General features: G+C 40.5%; 1 protein-coding gene and 1 long non-coding RNA gene across 2 annotated transcripts in view; one reads left to right on the top strand and one right to left on the bottom strand.

The window, feature by feature from the left end:
• LOC309379406 overlaps positions 1 to 3115 on the bottom strand; it is a 356632-nt gene extending 353517 nt beyond the window's left edge. The window contains exon 1 of the long non-coding RNA XR_014172483.1: positions 2935 to 3115. This is a non-coding gene — a long non-coding RNA (uncharacterized lncRNA). The remainder of the gene's footprint in view (positions 1 to 2934) is intronic.
• The window catches only part of LOC309379401 (uncharacterized protein), a 101097-nt gene that overhangs the window by 70525 nt on the left and 8639 nt on the right, over positions 1 to 21933 (top strand). The window contains exon 8 of the mRNA XM_081928512.1: positions 20581 to 20679. The gene's annotated coding sequence lies outside the window, so the exon portion shown is untranslated. The remainder of the gene's footprint in view (positions 1 to 20580; positions 20680 to 21933) is intronic.

Genomic DNA, 21933 nt, shown 5'->3' on the forward strand with positions numbered 1-21933 from the left:
GAAGCATGTTTCTCCACATCCTCCTATATTCTATACTGACACCTCAAGAATCTTGTTAGCATCATTTTGCATATGGATCTGCCATATTGCACCTGACCAGCAGGATAGTATAGAGGAGGCACCTTTTCATAGTTCTCCTTGGGACTTGGCTATACAGCTGCAACTAAAAAGTTTTAAGTGTGCTTTAAGTGCAATATACAATATGACACTAGATGGCGATGGTGAGTCTTATGGAAAATTCACTGTGGTTTTTTTTTAAAAAAACGCTTTTTCAAAAAAGCATTTTCAGAACGGTTTTTATATGTGTGTAGATTCCTCCCAAATCAACTCTTTTTGCATCCTGCAGCTAGTGTGCTGAATCTAGTCTGCAGGTGTTAGTGTGTATATATAAAACAGGATGCAAAGCTCCCCAACTAATTTGCATGCAAAACAAGCAGACAAAAACCCACTGCCAGTCTCTCCAGTGTGGACTAGCAAAAATTTTCTTGAGCCTTTTCAGAGTCACTACTGCACCTTTAACTAGAAACTTCCTCATTGGAGTGTCTGACACAAACTGTTTCCTGTTCATTGTGGCATAGCATAGCTGGTTAACTAGTTCTTCACCAACAATGGGAGTTTTAAATTGCAGGGTTTTTTTTCATTTCTTTAATTTTCTTTCATTTCCTTTTGACTGTGAATAGTGTCATTTTATTTATTTATTTTTAAAAAGTGGAAGCTTGAGGATTTGTACAGTTATGGGGAAATTAAGAGGTAATGCATCACTAAAGTCACAAAAGGCAACTTATAATTAAAATGCCAGGTGAAGTTTGTTGAGTGGAGCTTACTCTAATAATAATAATACTCCACCCATCTGGCTGGGTTTCCCCAGCCACTCTGGGTGTCTTACAGCAGATCTAAAACATAGTAAAATAGTAAACATTAAATGGATACAGACCATTAAAATGATACAGACCATGGCGATGCCCATTTCCAGAAACTATAACACTAATGTAGGAGTTAGGTAAGGAACGCGGGTGGTGCTGTGGGTTAAACCACAGAGCCTAGGACTTGCCGATCAGAAGGTCGGCAGTTCGAATCCCCGCAACCGGGTGAGCTCCCGTTGCTTGGTCCCTGCTCCTGCCAACCTAGCAGTTCAAAAGCATGTCAAGTGCAAGTAGATAAATAGGTACTGCTCCGGCGGGAAGTTAAACGGCATTTCCGTGTGCTGCTCTGGTTCGCCAGAAGCGGCTTAGTCATGCTGACCACATGACTTGGAAGCTGTACACCAGCTCCCTCGGCCAATAAAACAAGATGAGCGCCGCAACCCCAGAGTCGGCCATGACTGGACCTAACGGTCAGGGGTCCCTTTACCTTTAGGAGTTAGGTGGAGCCACAATTTTAGTTCTACTTCTACAAATGATTGCAGAAAAGCAATGTTAAGGGCTCCAGTATGGAATAGGTCTAGGTGAGAAACCTACTACAGTACCTGAAATCTAATTTATTGATTATTATTATTTTTAACAGGAGAAAACGTGTAACAATGCTAGAGCATGAGTTTGTGAGAGGCTTCCACAACTTCCAAATAAAGGCAGGGAATTAAATGCTGTTCTTGCAGTAAAAAGGCCCCGTGGCCGTAGAGCAGAAAGTGCAAATTTTGTTTTTGATTTGTAAGGCGCCTTCTCACACCCTTGGGTTAGGTCAGAGTGGATTTGTTGCTATGGCCAGAGTGTGTGGGTGGAATTTGGGAAGGATACAGTTGGGACTGGTGGGATGTAATCTGCTATATGAGACGGGGGCCTCAACCAGTGTTGAGAAACACTGGCCTATATCCTCCAGCATACCTGTACAATTAATGAGCCTTTTGTTGAATAGCAGATGGAAAGAAGCTTATGTCCTTTATATATGAGAGTGCAAAGTTAAGAACCTGCTTCCTTTTCTATCCTGCTGGCTCACAAAGGTTAGAAACAGCACTGGTGAGCCAAGTTTAAATTCTGGCGTTACATTCAGTGCATAGTTAAGAGTTCCTATCTTTTAATTTTTTTATGTATGTTATTAAAATTGTAATAAATATGCAATCTCCTGTCCTATTCAATTTATTTCTCTCTTTCATCAAAGATGAGTTCCCACTGACTCTGTGAAGATAGTGAAGTCCTAGGCATTGTAGTGGAGAAATTAAGGAGCCTGAGGCGGCAGCAACATCCTACCTAGCCCTTTCATTTACACTTAAAACACCCTCCACGGAGGGGGGGGGGACCTTTTTATGGGACCCCATGAAAAAAAGTGAAAATGATGAAAACTAAACTTGGTATGGAGTTCGTTCAGTTGGATGACCTTGAAAAGGAAAAAAAGGAAAGGAAAAGTAAACCCTTTCAGGACACAAAACACACACACTTTGAGACCTAGATTAACCCCAGTGTTTGAACTAAGCAATGCACATGCTTAATGGTCTCTTAACTATATTCTCCTCAACATTTATAACCATTCTATTTTCCTTTTGAATTTTTATATATATTACTAATTGCTACCTGCCAGCTTTGCCTCTCTGCTTTTCAATTTGCCATGTAAACTCCATTAATATATGTTGAAATGTTTGCACAAACTAAAATAATACACCTGTTCTGTCAAATGCCTCAGACAATCATATCTAGATTAGAGGCTTGCAAAAACATGCATTTAAAACTTGACAATGCATGCACAGAATTTAACCACGTATAACATAGCATTCCAAGCTGTTTATTCAACTATAATTTGTTTTACTATGAAGGAGCCATTTGGCTTTGCTAATGGTTTATATATCTAGATATATAATATATAGATATTATATATCTAGCATTAACGTTGCCATTATTTCCACATTTTAAACTGAAGAAAGAGATGAAACAGTAAATACTGAATACAGTGGTACCTCGGGTTAAGTACTTAATTCATTCTGGAGATCTGTTCTTAACCTGAAACTGTTCTTAACCTGAAACACCACTTTAGCTAATGGGGCCTCCTGCTGCTGCCGCGCCGCCGGAGCACGATTTCTGTTCTCATCCTGAAGCAAAGTTCTTAACCCAAGGTACTATTTCTGGGTTAGCGGAGTCTGTAACCTGAAGTATATGTAACCTGAAGCGTATGTAACCCGAAGTACCACTGTATAGATATATCTCATGCTTTCTGCATGTGTATGAAACTTTCTGCCTAGCAGTTTATCACCTCATTTCAAAAACTATACTGCAGTTCTTAGATAATTATAAATTGTGAGGTCCACAAGCTGCTACAAGTGTTTCACGTCTAGAGTTCCAGGCAAGGAAATACTGGAAGGGCATGGCAATAAAAAGGCTTTGCAAGATCGTTACCTGTCAAAGTCCACATCCTGATAGCTGTCTTCTTTCCTCATCAATATGAAGAATATTGGCTTGCTTTGGAACCTCAGGCCCATGAACTGGTTTAAAGGGCAAGCTGGGTCTATTTCAGTACTTCTGAACAAAAAATATAAAAAGAGCCTTGCTGGGTCAGTCCTAAAGCTTAGCGAATCCAATCTCCTGTTTCTCACAGTGGCCAGCCAGGCTTTTGTGAGACGTCCACAAGGATGATATGTTGACAACAGCCTTCTCTTGCTCCTGTAATTGGCCCCTATTCATAGACACACCATCTCTGATCATAGATGTAGCAGGAAGCTATCATGACTGGTAACCATTGATATCTTCCATGAATGTACTTGCCTACACTCCCTTTAAATGCTACCTAAATAGTGGCCTGAAAGTGGCCTGAGGTAGACCAAACCTGGAAAAGGCATAGGAAAAATAAAGTTTTGGAAGAGGATCAATTGCCCAAGTCTATATCCTGAAGTTTGCCTTCTTTCTTCTTCAATGTGAGGAATACTGGTTTGCTGTGCAATTGCCTCAAGTCCTGATTTAAGGGACAAGTATAAAGGAACTGAAAAGATATCAGAGCAATTTACAACAATTATATAGGCAATAAAAAGAACATCAGAACTAAAAACACAGTTCACTAACTATTTCAGCAAGACTGTGGAAGAATTCAGTAGCCTATCTGCTTGTACACAAACCTTGTATGGCCTCTTAGCCCTAAAAATCACTGGATCCTTAGGGATCCTTATGGCATATCATGGGGTGCAAAATGTATTGTCAGAGACCCCAGAGAACCAAATAAATTAGCAGGGTCTTTTGTTTGAAGCCCCTTGCTTATGGGAATGTACCAGCAAACTACCAGCAAAGATGGTGCATGTGCATATTAAGGAGTTCTGACTGGCATTCTAGGGTGACCTTAAATAGTTATGCAGCAGAAGAAATATAAGCAGGATCATCATCTGAGTTGGTATTCAACTAAGTTTTATTCAGATAGACCCATCAGAATTAAACTACCTACCCTTACTTTTATTTGTTTACACAATTGATATATTGCTACAATGGTTTCCAAGCAATATCTAAACAACATCATGTTCATTAATTTCAGTGGGTCCCCTCTAAGTAAAACTTTGTTGAATACCATACATTGTGTGGTAGTGCTGCAGGACTGAACATGAGGAAACCTCTCAATTTTCAGAAATGAATTCACAAGTTATAATCTGTCAGCCAAGAGATTACAAATTAAACTGCTTGGCTAGAAATGGTTTTTATTGCAAGTGCTGTAACTTTATAATTTATGGGTTTTATATGGCAAATGCTAGTAATATGGCAAATGCTAATAAACGCTCATATGTAGGATTTGATTTTATAAGGGTAATACATGTTCCACAGCACTGCTACTTCCAGATAAGAAATTGTGTGAACCTCACATGTACATTGTCACATAATGTTCATGTGGAGGAGCCCAGCAGGTGGCAGGCTTCCCATCACAGTTATGCACAAAAACGCCAGCACATCTGTGTTCAACACATAAGACTTTGAATATGCAGAGTTCAGATAGAGGTTTCTCTTTCTCTCTCCTCATAAAATAAACTTTCAGATATGATTGTGGGTGGAATATTTAAGCATCTCAGTCAGAAGACCTTTTTTTAAACCCAGCAAGCTTTGATTTCTTTAGATACAGTACTTAATCTTTCCTGAAAACATGATATCGTAGTAAATTAATGGTTTGCTGACCATTTCATATAGTGCTGTGATATGAATGATCAGTAGACAGGGCAACAGTTATCCTGTTGTTGTTGTTGTTGCTGCAGTTAAACAGATATTCTGACATTTAAATGGTTTATTAGAGACTCAAGTGAGTTCAAAGTGAATCCTGGCAATTTAAGAACTTTTTCCTCATCTCTTTTTGTGCAAGAGATGAGGCCCCTTCACAAGTATGCATGCAGTGCCAGCTGAAGTCCACCCACTAGGAACAAAGGTTTCAAAATTCTTGCTGCATCACTCGGATGCCAATTTCTGCTTTTGGTTACCACTCCCTGCCCATTAATGGTACAGCCTGAAGCAGCTCACTTCACCCTGCTACATCAATGGGCTAGCTATATACACGTGTGTAGTAGCTGCTTTCCCTATTGTGCAGTACTGAAGCCTCGTGATTGGATTGGAAAGGCCCATGTGATTATTCACGGCCACAACTTCCTCTATCCACAAGTGTATTCACATTCACCCCAAGGAAGCACCCGTCTCCACAGCTGAGGTGTCTTCATTTGCATGGATATATGGAGATAAAAGAAGTTCAAAATTCAATGCAGGGACAAGAAAATAGCAGAAAGGACCTGAGACAGTGGAGGAGGCTGCAATACCTTGGAATTCTTTGGTGTGTAGAGAAAGGTTGTCTGTTCAGATAACAACCCTGAATCAACCATCTGTCAAACCTTTTAGAGTACACACAATAACACAAATGTGTAAAGGAGGATACTGTATTCCATAAATATTCTGTTTCACTGGTTTCAATTAGTTTCACACTGCCTTTTCCAGAAAATGAATAATAGTAGCATGCATGCATGCATATATATATATATATACATATACATATACATATACATATACATATATATATATATGAATGATTTGTTGTTTGCTTGTAAAAAGATAACACATTATTTTAGAAAAAATCAATGTTGGGTTATATTGGTTTGTTTTGAGAACATGAATTTGCCATGGGTAGGTAGACTGATAGATTTATTTTAGACATCCGTAAAAAACACATCAATAATACCCTTTGTAAAGTTTTCCCATGGAATTCCTGCTGCAACATGACAAAGGCATTTGTCAACGAGTATTGCATCGCTTTTTTCATTCCACCCCCACCTACTGTGGCCCTTTTTTGGGAAAGGAGGACACAAATTTAGTCACGGTGCAATTTGTTAAAAAATCTACATGTAATATTAAAAACGTCATTGCTAGAAGTTAAGTGAATGGTTAAAGGCCACGATCCAGAGCGTGCGTTTTGCATCTGCCAAGCTGTTCTCTTGTTTGCTTCCCTCCCTCCTTCCTCCCTCCCACCATGCTGCAGCTTTGTCTGTGGATAAGCATCTATGGTTTAATGGAAAATTATATTTGGCATCATGTGGTTGCCTATGTACTTTCATTAACAAATAAAATAGGAGAATTTTAATGAGATGCACTGATATCAAAGTGTTTGCTGCTTAGCCACATTAGATATATGATTTGCTGTCATGATAATGAGTTTCATATTAACTTTGTTTTATTGACTTTATAATGATGTATGACTGTGGGGAGGATGACAGATAGCGCACAGGATTGTTGTGGGGGTAAACAAAATTGATTTGTAAATCACTTTGTAATGTAAAATATGCTATAGAAATATAGAATTGAATCCAGACTGAAATCAGTGGAATTTAAGATAGTCATGACTAACTTAAGTCCCATCTATTTCAGTGGGTCTACTCTGCCTAAGTCCTCCAACCAGAGTGGTTAATAGGTGATGCTCAGGATGCCATTGGACTTGAACTCCCATCATCCATGACCATGGAGCATGCAGGCTAGGACTAATGGGAGTTGGAATCTGACACCTGGTGGTGACAAGTTATGTAGCTGCCCCTGCCTGTTTTCAACACATTACAGTGGTACTTTGGGTTACATATGCTTCAGGTTACATACGCTTCAGGTTACAGACTCCACTATCCCAGAAATATTACCTCGGGTTAAGAACTTTGCTTCAGGATGAGAACAGAAATCGTGCTCTGGCAGCAACAGGAGGCCCCATTAGATAAAGTGGTGCTTCAGGTTAAGAACAGTTTCAGGTTAAGAACGGACCTCTGGAACGAATTAAGTACTTAACCCGAGGTACTACTGTAGCCTTCAAAAGTCTCTCTATGGGTATAAGGTAAAGGTAAAGGGACCCCTGACCATTAGGTCCAGTTGTGACTGACTCTGGGGTTGCGGCGCTCATCTAGCTTTATTGGCCGACAGTTTCCGGGTCATGTGGCCAGCATGGCTAAGCCGCTTCTGGCAAATCAGAGCAGCACACAGAAACGCCGGAGCGGTACCTATTTATGTACTTGCACTTTGACGTGTTTTCGAACTGCTAGGTTGGCAGGAGCAGGGACCGAGCAACGGGAGCTCACCCTGTTGCGGGGCTTCAAACCGCCGACCTTCTGATCAGCAAGTCCTAGGCTCTGTGGTTTAACTCACAGCGCCACCTGTGCCCCTTGCTCTACTGTACTACCCTATTAATAAAAAGTGGCTTTTTAATAGATCTTGCTTTACTGTTTGCTTCTTCAAAAATAAAATAGGTCTATAGTCTCCCTGGCTGAAATGGAATAGGGCAGATTGCAGCAATAATAAATTTATTTGATGGGCTTACAAATGAATGACCTGATCTTGTCGCCTCTTAATCAACCATGCGATGCACTCATAAGATAAAGGTGCTGCTTTTATTTCTGACAGAAACTGCAGAGTGTAGTATAGTGTAGGAATGTCAAATTAGGACTGCAGAAAGCCAGGTTCCAATCTCCGATCCAGCATGAATCTTCCTGAGTGACCTTGTTTCAGTTTTTAAACCTAACTTATTGTAGAGTTGTCTGAGAATTGGCTAGCCGCATACACCGCTCTGAGCTCCCTGGACGAAGGGGGTGGGGGAAAACGTAAAAAAATAATGTAGCATTGATGGCTGGACAGTGGCCTAATGATGACAGCATGCACGACTATTGCATATTGTTTGTGGTGATGGGTAAGAGAGGCAGGGTCACAGGCAGATCTGCTATTTGTATAGTGAAATAGGGATAGATGAATCTATTTCAGTTTCATGTCAGTTTTCCGTGAGGTTAAGCATTATTCCATTCTCTCCTGTTTTATGCAGATTAAAAGAAACAACTCATGAAAAATAGCATTTAAATTCTATACAGTTCTCTCCCTGATATACCAGTTTAGTAGGCTCTTTCTCCTAAAATATAATTTTTCTGCTTTTCTATGCATTATTCCCTAAAATATGCATGTTGTGTGCGTCCGTCCCCCCCAAAATGAGTATTTTTCTATTTCTTTTTGAACCAATACTACATCAAAACATCGGGAGATGTTCTGTCCTGATCCACGTATAAATTTAGGAGCTGTGAATTGTGTTTTAAAATGTATTCCTACATCATAGTGGCTGCCTCCAGTCTACCTCTCCTAGACACTGTCACCTTTTGGGTAACTATAGTCTAGTAAAGGACCAACTGTCGAGGCATTTCTCCTGTGTTCCATTGCTCCCTTCCTGTTCTGCTCCTTGTGAGTTTGGACTGGTGAAAGAGTGGGGAGAGGAGGGGGACTTGGTTTCTCAAGCTCAAAGGGAGTCACCATGAAGTCCTGTCCCCAATCTACATGACCTTGTCCTATGGCATCAGATTCAGTGGGCTCTTTCAAGCCACACAATGGTTCCTTGATCACTGATGGGAAACCCATCTGGCTCCTTAGCTAGTGACAATCCAAATCAATTTTGTGACCACTGTTGGATTCCATGGTCATGACAACTCCACACTCCTCTAAGACATGTCCCTTTTTTCTTTAATAGTCTTTAATCCTTAATGATATGAATTGTTCTTCATGCTTATTATGGAGCTGCAGCTGAACCCTGCACTGCAGAGTTATACTCAATATATAACTCAGTGTTCTTCTTTACCTTTTCCCAAATGGTTTCCTTCATTTCGTCCCATGTACTTTTAAGTGCACTAAGGATGGAAAACTTAAAGAGAAACTTTTAAAATAATGAAACATGTTTATATTCATGCAAATAATCAGTGCTTTGTGAATAGTATTTCCCCCCCCTCCAAAATTGCCATAGTAAATTTTACCAGCAAAGACCACGTTGATATCTGTTTGTAGATACATTAACCTTGAATGTTCTTTAGTGGGAATCCATCAAAAAATATTGAGGGGTCTAATTATATTTATATGCATACAGTTTCGGAAAATACAGGTCAATTAATTGCTGAGATTTAATTTAGATATTTTTCACTGAATCTGCAATTCATGTTCATTTTGGCTAAATTACCCTTGTTTCTTCATCTTATTTGCAAAAAAAGGAAAGAAAAGACTTCTGCTTATTGAACTATTACTACAGGATCCAGCTTCCCCCTAAATTACACACTTTTTGCATAAATGTGCCTAATTACCTGAATTCAGTTTTGATTAGCAGTGTTAATTGATGCAGCTGTGGATGGGATCTGTTTACCTAAATTACCATGTGCAAACAGCAATACGTCTGAAAGTGAATATGCTGAACTGAAAATACTAATTAGCTGAGACAGATTGTTATTCAAGTCACATCTCAGGGCCTTTTTAATGAAAGCCTGGATATGTCAGGGCTTTATGATATGCAGACAGAAATCTCTATATTACATACGATTTCCTAAAGTTAATTCATGAGAGCAGATGGGAAGTCGTTTGGGTTTCTTTTGATTTACTTCTAGTGTTAAATATCAATATTGTGCTTTATTGACAACATAGACATTGTTTTGGAACTCCCTGCTTAAAAAATCGTAGTGAATACTATGACAACAAAACCAGAATTTATATTTTGAAGCTAGCATGGCAGTGCTCAGATCTTCCAAGAGTTCTGATTACTAGGAGTACTTTGCACTAAGTACATTAGTGTGTCACCTGGAAGATGTTCATGGGACCAAGAAAAGTGCTCCTATATCTTTCAGGGGCATGAAGATCTGATTAAGGAATAGCGTAAGAAAGGGATAGACAAAACTGTTAATTTCAGTTTCTCTCTCCTCTTTCTCCCAGTCTTAAGTTTACTTTGCCACATTTCTGAATCAAGTTTGTGATTTTTTTCCTCTGAAAAGGCTATCCTTTTAGGACACATTTCTACTGTTATACAGACTTTTATGCAGTTTCCTAGTATCCACATGTTTGCAAGCAAATTTTCCTAATATAATCATTTTTGTATGTTTGAATCCAAATATATATGCATTTTATACACTCATTCTGTACACACTTTTTTTTCTTTTTTAGAAGATCACAAAATTCATGATGTGAATTTTACAGGATAACTCATTTCATGTACTGTTTGGGGAAACGCAAGGTAGGTAGGTTCAAATTAAAATGTGACCAAACAGAATTTCTTCCCCATCCTTAGCACCATGACTATGAATCTGAAAAACAGAGACTGACTAGTAATCTCATTGCCCTCTGGTTACATATCTTCCTGGCCTTAGACACAATAGTTTAAGTGCTGTCTTGAGTTCATTCTGAGCTCATTTTATTTAGATTTCCCAGCCATGACAAGAGATTGCTGATGGACAGAAGGTTGACTCCAGGACTAAAGTGGCTTTGGGCAAAGTGTACTTTGTTGGTTAGTCCTTGTGGCCTTACCTGGTGAAATTGTCAGCACTCTGAGCATCTGTCCTTTATTCTTAGTGCACTAGGAGGGTCCAGGACAGGTAGCAGTGGGCCTTACTAGGCTTCTGAGACCTTGGCAGTTCCCCAAGGATAAAAGACCTGCTGGTGTGGTTGTAATATTAAACCATAGTCTAGTGTAAAGTAAAGGTAAAGGTACCCCTGACCATTAGGTCCAGTCGTGGCCGACTCTGGGGTTGCGGTGCTCATCTCGCTTTGTTGGCCGAGGGAGCAGGCGTACAGCTTCTGGATCATGGGGCCAGCATGACTAAGCTGCTTCTGGTGAACCAGAGCAGCACACGGAAACGCCGTTTACCTTTCCGCCAGAGCGGTACCTATTTATCTACTTGCACTTCGACATGCTTTCGAACTGCTAGGTTAGCAGGAGCAGGGACCGAGCAGTGGGAGCTCACCCCGTCACGGGGATTCGAACCGCCGGACTTCTGATTGGCAAGTCCTAGGCTCAGTGGTTTAACCCGCAGCGCCACCCATGTCCCATGAACGTCACTCTCATACTTTCCCTGTTCTCTCTCCTCTCTGCTGTGACTTCAAGAAGCAGATTGGAAGCATTTTCTTCCTTTTAAAACAAATCTCAGTTTATCCTCAGGGCTTGACACCTGTTGCATATATTTTTGAAAATCTGAGTTGGCTGTAAGGGTGTGAAGATTAATGTGTTCTGTTGCTGAGAAAGTGGCTAGAGAGATGTCCCCGCCTCCCTCATAATACTGGAATTTGAGGTTCTCCAATGAAGCTGACTAGTAGAAGATTCAGGATGAAAAAGGAGGAAGTGCTTCTGCACATAGTTAAATTATGGAATTTGCTCCTATAAGATATGGTGATAGCCCACAACATAGAATGCTTTAAATGGGGTTAAACAAATTCATGGAAGCTGCTATGATGGGCTGTAGACTATCTCCAGGATGAGCTGTAGTGTGCCTCTGAATATGACTGGAGAGCATCAGTGGGAGAAGGCATTTGTGCTCATTTTTGCTTGTGAGCTTCCTTTAGGCACCTGGCTAGGATGCTTTACTAAAAAGCCCTTTGGTCCAGGAGGGCTGTTCTTGTGTTCCTTAAGAGTGAGTTGCAGCGGCGAGAACAGATTTAACCAGATGGATTCTGGCTGAAATTCTTGCTCTGCCACAACCTTCTCTCAGTCCAACCTACAGGGTCATTGTCAGGCCACAATGGGAGAACTCTGTACATTGCTCTGAGATAACCAAATAGGCAGAGTAGGCACTGGCCAATGGGCCCCATGCCTTTTAGGGGTCCTGCAACAACAGATCAAAATAATATTGACTTGATCTTGAAATAAAATTATAATCAAGTTTCTTAGTTCAGTGTTATCCCACTAGAGCACACACATGAGAGGGGCCCAAGATTTCGACTACCTAGGGTCTCCACAGGGTTTAATCCGGCACTGGAAAGGATAAGTTAAAATTGTAATCAATAAAAACCCACTGCATTGTGGTGACAGAGATATTACGTCATTTTTTGTTTGCTGACCCTGCTTTGTCAGACTTAAGCTACACAAACCACTTTATTATGTGGTGGAATCATTTGTGGGCTGCTCCATTTTAGACTGTTGGTGAGGCATTGTGCTTTTGAATGCTCATCCTTCTCAAAGAAAGCCCTCTCATACGTAGAAAACTTGTATGGCAGAGATAAGTCTAGCCGTAACTCTTTATGGTTTTCTTTGTGCAGAGAATTTTTCTTTTTAAAAAATACAGTTATGTAATTCCCTCACCTGTACAGCCTAAAGTGTAACTACTAGGAATGTTTGTACATGATAAGGTGTTTGTACAGATTGAGAATTATACAAACATTACCAGGAATTGCCTATTTGTGCAATACATGGTTGCAGCACTCTTAAGACACTTGAAGAAAGAGTTGAATCCTAATCACGTTTACTCAGAAGGAAATCCCATGCAGTTTAATAGGATTACTTCATAAATGTTGTTAGGATTTGAGCCTAAGGATTACATATCAGTCTAACAACAAAATGCAGCCTCAATGTCTTATAGGTGAGAAAATGATGGGATAACATGAAAATATCAAGGTCAAATAGTAACAATCTTGCAGCATATTTTTTTAAAACTTGCTTATAAGACCTTTAGGGCAAGAATGATGCCTGTCTTTGTGCAATGCAAAGCACAACAGCTCCAGTGAGCCCCCTCACAGTCTCTTGGTGCTACTGAAATATAAGTATTAAATAATTCAAGACTAATAAAGATAGGAAACTGCAGAGCTAGAGGGAAGCAACTCTGCAGCTAAAGCTGAACAGAGGTTGATAAAATATTGGACCTTGTTTTAGTGATATCAGCAGAAGAAGTCGTAATGCTGTGTGTTTCTGTGAAAACCATGCAGCAAAAGTATTGTCAGCAAACTTTCCAACGCATAAGGGATTTTAGAGGTCTGATCCTCAAGATATCTCTTATGTCAGTTCTAGATCCTACAAGGGTCGCAGTGTCACAGCAAGATCAACAACCATTCTTATTTCTCCTCTGCAGACACAAGGCTGATTTCCTCATTATGTCTTGATCAGTTAAACTCACTAGAAAATTATGTTAATATATCAGTTTCATATCATATACATGTCATTTGTGTTGAAAGAAGCTGGTAATCATCACATTTGGAGGAGGTCCAGATTGTAATATTTCCTTCTTCACAGAACCTCAAGCAGAAGTATATTGTTGCATGACACCCAATCTCTGGACGATGCAAGATTCCAGGGGTTCCAGGGCTCCTTTGAAGGGTTTGGTTTCCTTGGAATGAGGGGCAGTTGAGATTGTGGTATCTTTATGATACATGGTTTGTTTACACAAATACACAACCTGAGCCTACAATAGAGGGGCTTGCAGCATTGACACCCCAAAAAGTTTTTGCTTTTCCCACAGTTGCAGGATCGATTCATACAGGAATTGGGCACGGCTCTGTCTCTCCCAGCTGCCCATCCTGCAACTTGCTGCTTCTTGCTTCTAGCTCACACACACAACTCCCAACTCTGTCTTTCTAACTACCAGTGAGTTCAGGGCAGGGGCCCCCTCCATTTTCTCTTTGGCACAGAGCCACTTCCTTTGTTTCCTCAATAGCCCATCCATAGAAAGCCATTTCCCCACCAGGAAGCTAGCTTGGCTCTTCCAGGAATTGAATCTGTGCTGTATCCAGGAATTAGAAGGGGCTTCAAGCATACAGCCTACCCTTGTCTCCAAACTCATAACAATATTTAATAGTATTTAAACTAATTATGCCTAAGGACATTTGTTGAAAGCTGCTTCTTAAATGAATTTAGATTTAAGCCCCTAATTAAAAGAAAAACTAAATAATAGAATCATAGAATTGTGGGGCTGGACGAGACCCCGAGGATCGTAGCCTCTGGACCAGGAGGAAACAAGCTTGCTCTGTCTTCCCTTTAGATATTTGAAGATGGCTATCATAGCTCCTCTTAGTCTCCTCTTTACCAAGCTAAATATACCCAACTCCCTCAACCATTCTTAATAAGGCTTGGTTTTCACATCCTTGGTCATCTTAGACACCCTCCTCTGTACACATTCTAACTTGTTAATATCCTTCTTAACTTGTGGTGTCCAGAACTGGACACAATATTCCAAGTGTGGTCAGAATAAAGTGGGACTGTTCCTTCTGTTGATGCAGCCTAGAATAGCATTAGCTTCTTTTCTTTTCTTTTCTTTTCTTTTCTTTTCTTTTCTTTTCTTTTCTTTTCTTTTCTTTTCTTTCTTTTCTTTTCTTTTCTTTTCTGCTTCTTCATCACATTGTTGACTCGTGTTAAGCTTGTGGTCTACTAAGACTCTGAGATTCTTTTCATATGTACTACTAACAAGCCAGGTGCCCCCATCTTATATTTGTGCAGCTGGTTCTTCCTGCCTAAATGTAGAACTTTACATTTGTCTCTATTGAAATTCATTTATGTAGTGTACAAGGTAGATGCTATAAACTCCTGAGATTAGTCAAAAGATGGGAAATGGTATGTGTCTATCCCTCTCCAGTAAATTATTAAACAATTACTGCCAACCATTATTAAACCTTTTCTATCAACCATTGTTATCATTGTCGCCTATTGTGATATTTTCATGTTGTATAGATACACAATTTGGATTTGCATTGCTAAATTGTGTAAACAGCCATCCGGTCTCCCAGAAGTTGAGAGTCCTTAAGAACAATTGCTCCCCCTCGGGTATTTGTAATGTGTGTTAAAGAAATACATAAGGGAAGGTGTAGCATGAGCATGAGAGCTCTGCCTGCTCAACATTTTTATCAGCTGTGAGTTAAAGAGGAACCTTCTAAAGCCTGGAACCTCTGCAGTCATGGAGGCCACCCAAAAAATCAGGGTTCTAAAACACTTGGGTAGAGCAGAGTTGATAAATGACAGAGCAGCAGAGCCAGTGCATTCATTTGCATTGTGTGCTATCCTGGTATGTTAAATTAACAAACTTTAGTAATGCCTGTAGAAGTGTAGTAGCTACTGCCAATCTGGAAAAGCAATAAGAAAAGAGAGGTCCATATTGTCATAGGGATTAGGATTTACTGGCGCTTGTTTCGCATGACAGTTGATCTTGCAAGCAGATTTAGATCAGAAGTGATATTCTTGGGTATTGACAAAGTGGCATGTTGAGCACACTGATCTGGCATGTATCTATGTGCGATAGGAGCCCTGGGGAAATGAGCACCTGCATTTTGTCATTTTCAAAATGAAATATTGATGTGGGGCACATAAATTCAAAGATTGTATCCTCAGAGCTGAAATGTCTTTGAAAATCTGGTACCTTCTGACTAGGTAGAGGTTGACTCATATTGGAATGCTAGAATCGCACCCCACCCAATTGTTATTTATTTTTGACATTTATACCCTGCCTTTCTATAAAATACTCAGTATGGTGTAGGTTGTGTAGCTTTGCTGATCTTGTTTGCATTTCCTTTTCACCCACAAATGTAGGCTTCATGCCTATGCTCCTATGCTGGAAGTATGTTTCATTGAAGCCAATGCGACTTCTGAGTATAAGATTGTGCCGTAAGTCTTCTAGTACTGTATTTGCTCTTTTGGTTGTATTCTTGAAATTTGTCTACCAGGATTGTGGAGGTGCTTAGAAGTCTAATCTTGAAAAGTATTTGATGGGATAAAATATTAGCAGCCCCCTTTAAAACAACGTTGATTGTTTTATCTAAGGTTTATATTCTGGTTCAGATTTGCAAGCACTAATCACTCAAACGAAATGCTAAAATAAGCTACTATGATTTGTGAAGGACAAAGAATTCTTTACACCTTTTTTCTCTTTTAAAGGTGATGAAATATTAATCAGATTCTGCTGCAGCACATACAAAATTTAATCGCATTGTTCCCAAACCTCATTTTTGAAAGCTTATTCTCATGATATTACTGCCTGGAGCTAAATCAATGTTCACATGAGAGATTTGGTAAAATGAAACTTGTATATACAATAGATTCACAAGGCTTTTCTATTTTTATTATCTGCCTCCAAATATCTCTCATTTTTTCTTAGTGGGAAGCTGGCTCTAATGCATAAACATTGCAGTTAGCAAGTGAACCATACATTTTCCAGAGCCCCCTTAACTGTCTAGTTTCTTTTTAAAGGGTTGAAATAAAAAAGCTATGCTTCTAAGCAGTTTTGTGAATATTTTAATGAGCACTTTTAGAAATGATCAAGCCTGGATATATTCTCAGTAATATAATGCATGTCAGCTCTTCCCAAATAATGTCTGGTTGTAATTTTAATGAAACTTCCAGCTATTTATTATCCTATCTATAGGCTATTAACAACCCAATACATAAGTCACAGAACCAAATGAGATATCCAGTGGCTAACACAGTTAGGCCTGTAAATCAGGAGGAGCCACTCAAAACTGAGCTGCGTTCTTAAAACATCTTTATCTGTACTATAAAGAGCTGTGTTTATCTGGGTGACGGGGAGCTGCTGGCAGTAATTGGCTGAGCTGCTGTGATGTCATGGGAAATTCCAGTTGCTGAAGGAATAAAGATATGAGTTTTGCCATAGTTATTCACATTCGGGAAACTCTTCTTAGAACATTGTACATGAGGTCACCATGCACAGAACCACAAAACAGAACCACAAGATTATTAAATGGGACTGGATATTTTGATTGTATTATGCCAGTGACTTAACAACTGCACTAGTTCCATATCCATTTACAAACCCCGAGCTGGTCTAAATCAATGTAGCTTTGAATGGCTTACGACCAGGTTGTGGTTTGAGGACCCGAACCCCGCGCAGTGGAATGAAACACAAGGACACATGATATAAGGTTAATGGGCAAGAAAAGGCCACAACTTTATTGATTACAGCAAGTGAAAAGGTATTGGCTTAGGCATTGGATTACGTCAGCTGACTCCACCCACTCGGAGATGGGTGAGTCTAAAAAACAAAGGGGGTTTATTCACCAGTAGGTGGAGCCTGTTGATGCTAAGCCAACTATAAGCTCTCCCCTGATGTCACCGAGGGTCGTGCCATGGCCTCCCACCAAGCAGGCATCGGACAGAATACACGACTGCCGGATTCCTTTAACGGAATACCCAAAAATTGAAGGCGCAGGCGATGGCCACACCTAGCCCTTCAACACCACAACACATTATTCCAATGCCTAACCTACCCACCAATACCACAAAAGTTGTGACGATTGCTACGAGGTAGGCGAAAAAACCAAAGACCCATGACGGGACGACAAAAAGTGAGGGCTGGAGGCTGGTGCAGCAGCAATTTAGGCTGCTGTACACGCCCCCTTGAAGGCACCTGGTTGGGTGCCTGGCCGAGGGCATGGGCGCCAGCCAGGTGAGTGGGAGGCAGGGGGCAAACGCCCCCTGCTTGAGGCGGAGTCCGGCTCCCGGCCACAACCACTCCCCTCTCTTCCAGGGAGGAGAGTCTTTACCTGAAAGATTGCCTCCTCTTGCAGATGCCTTCCTGAACCTTAACAGTCCTTTTGGAGATCCTGCTTCCAACATATAACGTGAAGTGACTATTAAGCAAAGGGCCTTTTCCATATGGGGCTCTGTCTTTGGAATCACCTCACCAAGAAGTAGTTCATCTGGTGGCTTCTTTCTGATGCCAGGTGAATACCTTTTTATTCACCAAGGCTTTTGTGTTAAATCCAGAAGATTGTTTTGTGCTGTCTCTGTTGTGAGAGAGCTGTCTTTTATAATTTATTGTTTTCATAGTGATAATTATAGTTATTTGAAAGAAAACACATCTTAAAAACCTCTTTAAATGTGACATTTTGTGTAGATTTGTTTTATTAAATAGCACATTTATGTGGGAATGGGATAGAGCAGACTGATAGGTGAACACTTGACCGTGGCATGGAGTGGAAATAAGAGTGATTTGTCAGTCCTCAAAAGCAAGAAATAAAAGCTTACAGATGTATCCTGCTTAAGATGTTTCTAGCTGGCACCTAAGAGACAATCACCTCGGTTACAAATGAGGATTTCTAAAGAATTCCAGAACTGGGTTACCGCAGCTGGAAAAGTTCCCTACTTAGTTGACATCTGCCTCACCCTCTGAAGGAGGGCTCACTCAGAGAAGGGCATCAGCAGATGAAGTTAAAGTGAAGGCAGGTTGCCATAGTAGTAGATACCTTCTCAGGCATCTTATCAAAGTGTCTGCTGTTTAACTAAGCTCCAGGCTTTCCTTGCTACTTCCAGAGTATTCAGGCATGGCTTTATTTTCTCTTTACGCTCCGCGACAGCAACAGTGGGGGACAACTTTAAACACTGACTAATTTCAGTTTCAAACATTGCAGTTCAACTGTTTAAATGCATGTTTAGTTTTCCCTGGTTAACATATGTAAATAGTTTTCTTGTTTCAACCCTTTAAATAATTGAAGGAAGTGCTGTTGTTTTATAAAATTGTACACACACACACACACACACACACACCTATACACACACACAGCACCAGACAGTCCCAGTTTATTTGAAAGCCTCAACTTCAGTTACTGAAACAATTCTCAGTCTTCACATTCCTTTTAATAAGTGTGGTCTGTTAACCCTTTCTGTCTTCTAAAATGGCATCATGCTGGAGGGTTGAAAAAGTACAGTTTGGTTGTCTGTTGCTCTGAATGTATTGGTCTTAGGCAGAGGAAATGTGGAGAGATATGGAAATCTCTTTCCTATTCAAGTGGAAACAGTTTAGTGAGATTTGAGGCAGGTTCCATAAACATAATGTGGCAGATGAAGTCACAGAACCATACTTTGAAAAGTCCATTACAAATGTCTTGCAGCAATTGAACAGTGAATACTGATTTTGCGTGGTACAGCTGCAAGACAAATGACTCTGTAGTGAAAGAAAATCTAATGTTAATTAATCTTCATCAAGGTTTAGTGGATGATAGAATTTATGTGTTGTACATCTTACTGGATTGAAATTGCATGAGGAGAAGAAAGCCTGGCTATAATTCTGATGCTGCCATGTTGATTGCAAGTCATTTGGATAGGTTGACATTAAACAAATTTAATAGATTTTTTTAAAAAATAATAATCCAGCCCTGCTAACAGCAAAGAGTACATTAAATCAGGGGGCATAGTTTTAAGAACTACCACTTTAAATAACTACCACTTTCAGATCCAGATTGTTGAACCCCTTCCTGTATGGTAAATTCCAATTCCTTCCAAAACAAGTTTAATACTATTATACATTCATGACTACATTGGGGCTTATTCCCAAGGAAAGCGTGCCTAGGAGTTCAGTCAGAGCCTAACCCTACGCAGGGGACAATTGGAAAAGCAGAGCAACCTCCACATCCAAATCCCTGGAGACTCCAGCCAGTCATGGCAGAAGGTGGGAAGGCTCTCTTCTCTTCCAAGCTGGTGCAATAGAGAAGCTTGAAACAGGCCCCTCACCCAGTGGCGTAGCGTGGGGGGTGCAGGGGGTGCCGGCCACACTGGGCGCAACATCTGGGGGTTAGGAGGCGCAAATCCATGGGTTAGGGGGCGCAAATTACTTGCCTTGCCCCGGGTGCTGACAACCCACGCTACGCCACTGCCCTCACCTGAAAACAGAATGGCATAAGATACAGAAGATCCTTGTCTTACTTAGCTCTGGCCCACCTGTGAAACCCTCTGTAGCCTCCTCTTTGCTTGGGTAGAGATCAGGCCATGGTGGCAGAGAAGCTCCTCCCCTCAGTGCTCCTTATCTCTGTTGATGAAAGTCAACAGAGATGTGTCTGTGCTTCAATCTAACCTCCCCCAGCCTCCACATCAGGGGTGTTAGGGTTGCTCCCATAATCTATGTAAATGGTCTGGGGTTTAGATAAATACAATTTACTTGCTAAATTTAATCTGATTTTTAAATTCTTAGGAGCACTGAGTTTATTCTCACATCATATGCCAAATGAACATGAGATGTGCAAATCGGATTTATCTGTGATCTGTTTTATCATAAAGCAGACTTTTAAGATTCAGAAAATTCTCAGATTTTTTCTTGAGAAGACAGGATATATGGTATGTTGACTGTCTGCCGTGCCTCTCCTTTGTCTGTCTTTCGATAGCAAGTCAATAAAAATGATTAGAGTTGGCACCTCACAAAATGTACGCCCTTAAACCATGAAGCTATAATACTGTGAAGGATTTTTTCCCCCTGACCTTTTCAAATTACGTCCAACCATCTGGGGAATTTCTCAGTGACTAGAGGTAATAAGGTTCAATCCTTTTTTTGCTAGTTGGCTTCAAATTCAGCTCTTCGCAAGCCTTAATTTATCTATTCTTTTTATCTCGACCTTGGCATCTTTTCAATACTGTAATCCATGCATCTAATCTTGGTTGTGTTTCTCTTCCCACACCCCCTTCTTCCCCACTCAGGTTTTGCTGTACAATCAAACTGTGAAAACTACAGCCATGAAAGACCCTCCATTTATTACATTCTCCAAAAATGAGATATTAGCATGGGAGGCTAAGCTGGTATGTTGCCTTTTGAGAGGCGCTTGTTGAATTTAATTAGTTTTTAGATTTCATCTCCAACCTGCATCTCAGTTCTTTGCCATCCTGGGTGATTTATGCTTCAGTTGCTTTCATTCTATAAAACTTTCTAAACTTAGCTGTGCTGTTGCACTCTGCGGATTATTAAGAAGCTGGGGCGAGGTGCTGGTGGGGTGAATGAGTTTAAAAGTTATTTGTGTTAAATTGATTTCCCTTTAGTTGTCAAACGTGATAGACACAATGGCCCGGTAAATAAGTGAGTCACCCAAGTGAAACACACAAACAGACAGCTGCTCTAGCCTTTTCTTTTCTTTTTAAGCTTCAATAAATAATAGAATAGAATAGAATAGAATAGAATAGAATAGAATAGAATAGAATAGAATAGAATAGAATAGAATAGAAACTGGAAGTTAAGAAGACATTTACCAAAAAAGGTACAGAAGTCCCTGGAAGTTCTTAAGATAATAAAAGCTTACTTTGTGTTTTATCTAGCCAATATTCTTGCATTTCAGTTCAGAGATCTGTGCATGTAATCATCTGTCTGCAGTATGTACATTGCTGATGCTAAATTAGACACCCATTCCCACTTTGAGGCTCACTGGCCATGATGGCTGCGTTCTCCATTCAGTGCAACATCCTGTTCGCACAGTAGGAAACCTGCAAGTAGGTTATGAGCTCAATGGGACTCTTCCCTCTTGTGTTCCCCAGCAACTGGTATTCAGAGACACACCACCTCTGATACTAGAGAATAAAGGTAAAAAAGGTAAAGGACCCCTGGACGGTTAAGTCCAGTCAAAGGCGACTATGGGGTGTGGCACCCATCTCGCTTCAGGCCAAGGGAGCCGGCGTTTGTCCACAGACAGCTTTCCGGGTCACGTGGTCAGCATGACTAAAATGCTTCTGGCACGATGGGACACCGTGACAAGTGCCAAAGTGCACAGAAATGCCACTTACCTTCCCGCCGCAACAGTACCTATTTACCTACTTGCATTCACGTGTTTTCAAACTGCTGGGTTGGCAGAAGCTGGGACAGAGCAAGAGGAGCTCACCCCGTTGCATGGTTTTGAACCACCGACCTTCCGATCAGCAAGCCCAAGAGTCTCAGTGGTTTAGGCCCCAGCACCTTTTTACCTTACTAGAGTACATTGCCATCATGCATCCACTGATAACCTTATCATCTATGAACTTGTCCAATCTGCTTTTAAAGTCATCCAAGATGGTGACCATTACTACATG

This window comes from Podarcis melisellensis, assembly GCF_964234715.1.
Source record: "Podarcis melisellensis genome assembly, chromosome: 10".
Lineage (NCBI taxonomy): Eukaryota > Metazoa > Chordata > Lepidosauria > Squamata > Lacertidae > Podarcis > Podarcis melisellensis.